Source organism: Mus musculus, chromosome 13 (genome assembly GCF_000001635.26).
Source record: "Mus musculus strain C57BL/6J chromosome 13, GRCm38.p6 C57BL/6J".
NCBI classification, from domain to species: domain Eukaryota; kingdom Metazoa; phylum Chordata; class Mammalia; order Rodentia; family Muridae; genus Mus; species Mus musculus.
In genome coordinates this window covers 58483349-58486160 of record NC_000079.6, presented here as the reverse complement: position 1 = coordinate 58486160, position 2812 = coordinate 58483349, and the positions used below count along the sequence as shown (strand labels likewise).

The 2812-nt window shown below is 47.8% G+C and overlaps 1 non-coding gene across 1 annotated transcript; it reads left to right on the top strand.

The window, feature by feature from the left end:
* Positions 1-1556: 1556 nt before the first annotated feature.
* LOC115488223 lies at positions 1557-1696 on the top strand. The gene has a single exon (XR_003950735.1). It is a non-coding gene; the product is annotated as a small nucleolar RNA SNORA48 (small nucleolar RNA).
* Positions 1697-2812: the final 1116 nt, after the last annotated feature.

Below are 2812 nucleotides of genomic sequence, written 5' to 3'. Positions count from 1 at the left end.
GTATATGAAAAACTGAGACAATGGAGGCACAACCTTCTTGGGACATCTTCCCTTTCCCTCCCATATCATGCTCTCCATCCATCTTGTAGCCATTGGTCCCTCCAGCCTTGGCTAGTCCCCCAGAGACAGTGTGGAAGAGATTGGACGCCTTAGAAGATGCCGCTGTCCAGCAATGTCCAGCTTGGTAAGAGAAACCTTCCAGGCTTGGACACTGAAAACCCCAGCAGTGTCAGCAGAATGAAATTGCAAATAAAGAAAATATCCAATAAAAGGAAAAAATAAAAATAAAATAAATTTTAAAAAGAATATATAAATCATGAAGGAATAAATTTAATGACTTTCTATGGAGTATATATTTATACATTAAAATTTTATAAGTTAAAAAAGAGTCGGACATTAGAAGAAAAAAAAAAAAAACAAGGTCAAGGATCAGCTAAACACACAAAACATAGAAAGGGCAAGTTGAAACGGAACAGAATGGTGGAGCAGACCCCAGAAAGATTCTGGGGCACGCAGGAAGGCAGAGAGGGTCAGGAGGGAGTGCAGGCCAGGCCAGGAATGCAGGGTAGAGGGGATGGGTGGGTGGGTGGGGATCCACAGCTCCAAACTCACAGCAAAGGCCTTGATCTTACAACCAAAGAGATGGTACCTTGCTAGTCCTGCATACATTAAAAAAAAAAAAAGTTGGCTTTTTAATTAACATACAACAAAAATAATTAACATACAACACACAAAACCAATATGTCTGACAAACACCAGTAATTTCTTCAGAGTGGCAATGGAGCAATGTGTTCCCAGGGAGCTGGCCAGGGAGACCCTGCTTGGCCACCATTCCTGTGTCCTTACGTTTTCCCAAATAGGACCTCTTAGCTTCCGAATTTAGAATTGGCTTCTAAACTTCCAAAAACACAGCCAAAATGGCTCCTCAGACTCAGAAAGTGAGACAGATGGTTTATTGTGAGACGGGAGTGAAAAGCCGGGGAGACGGCTCAGCAATTAGAAGCAGACATTACTCTTTCAGAGGACCCACAAGTGGTTTCCAGTGCCCACACAGGAGACTCGCGACCACCCGGAACTCCAGCCGCAGGGAAGCCAATGTCTCTGGCTTCTGGCACCTGCACTCGCATGTATGTAAATTCCCATAAATGTGACTTAAATAAAATAAATATTTTAAAGGAGTCAGAGAAGCCAATGGCATGGACATAGTAGTTAAGAGTGCAGGGGATGCCCTCTGAACCGCCTTTCAGGAAGTTGCTGAAGAGAATGCTCTCACGTGGTCGTGGGAGACGCTGCTTCCGGTGTCATTTGATAATCATCTCACATAGGCATTTTAAGTCACATGTTTAAAACACAGACCCGTCCCTCTATGACAGCCAAGTGAACCACCATTTCCATTAAAGATACCAAGGCCTAAGAAGAGGTTTAATTACAATTATCTTAATATTTCATAACGGTATCTCATGTCTATAATCCCAGCAGTCGGGAAAGTGAGGCAGGAGGGTCACAGCCAGTCAGGCTACATCATAAAACCCTGTCTCAAAATATAAATAAATATGTACCGCAGGCAATGGGCAAAGATACACCTTGGTGGTGTGTTCTTATATCAGTTAGGGGCAAAGCAGATGGCAGCTCTTTGATCATCCTAGCCTGATTCCTGGTTTGGTGGCCAAAACTGTTTTGTGCCTAGGACTCATAAAAATCAAATCAAATCCAGGCATCACAGCACAGAAGGAGACAGACAGAGAGAGACCCGTGGACCATCATGCCACCCTCCAGTGCACAACACAAATGAGCCATAGACATCTGCTTGCAGACACACCACGAAGCCTGGATGCAGGGTGTCACCCAGGGGCCTGCCATCCCCGTGGCCAGCCTGCGACTGGAGCCACCACACAACAATGTGCAAGTGTGTGGTACTCAGATGGGAGAGAAACTGGAGTGGAATTATGAGAAGAGATGGAACTGGAGACTCAAAAGTAGAGAGGAATAGCCTCTTGGGAGTGGCCAGCCCTGCCACCAAGGACCATGGGGAGGTCTCAGGCTGAGCTGTCGCTGAGAGCCATGTCTGAGCTCATGGCTTCAAAGTAATAGGAGTCAGCGTTAATGTTCACGGCTTATATTACCACTAGAGAACAAGGAAGTGTTCCTGGTCCAGCAGTCTCCGGGAACACCTGGATATCCAGGGGGCTGTGCAGAACTAGCCCTGACCATCACTGGATGTGGTACTCTGGAGAGCTGGCCCCATCTCTCACCACTGGTAGCACATGGGAGAGCAGGCCCTATGCCTCACCCAGGCAATGCAGTAGAGCTGGCCCTGGTCAAGGGACAGGGTGAGCCAGCCCCAAGCATATGAGAAGTTGGAGAGCTATTCCAGCACCACACAGGCTGCAGCACTTGGGAGAGAGGGCCCCATGCCTTGACTGGGCCGCACAGTGGAGGTGGCTCTGGACGCATGGGTACAGTGGGGGTGGAGTGGGGGAAAGCAGGAGAGCTGTCTCCTGCTGATGGCAGCATTGGGTGGCCTAGCCAGAGCAGTGCTGGAGAGCTTGCCCTGGTAGTAAAGATAAAGGAGAGCCCTGTCATAGCCCACTCCCAAATCTATTTCATCTGCCAATGTTGGGACCCATGAAAGGGCCAGTCCTACAGTTCCAAAGCTGCAGGATCGCCATGACAAAGGGCAACAACAGGATAACTGGGAGGAGTCCCAGTGGGGATCCAATATCGATGGTGTCACAGAAGCCAGAGATCTCGAACCAGACCAATAACTCACCTCAATGAATGTTTGCAAGTGAAGATGTGTGGACAAAGGGAT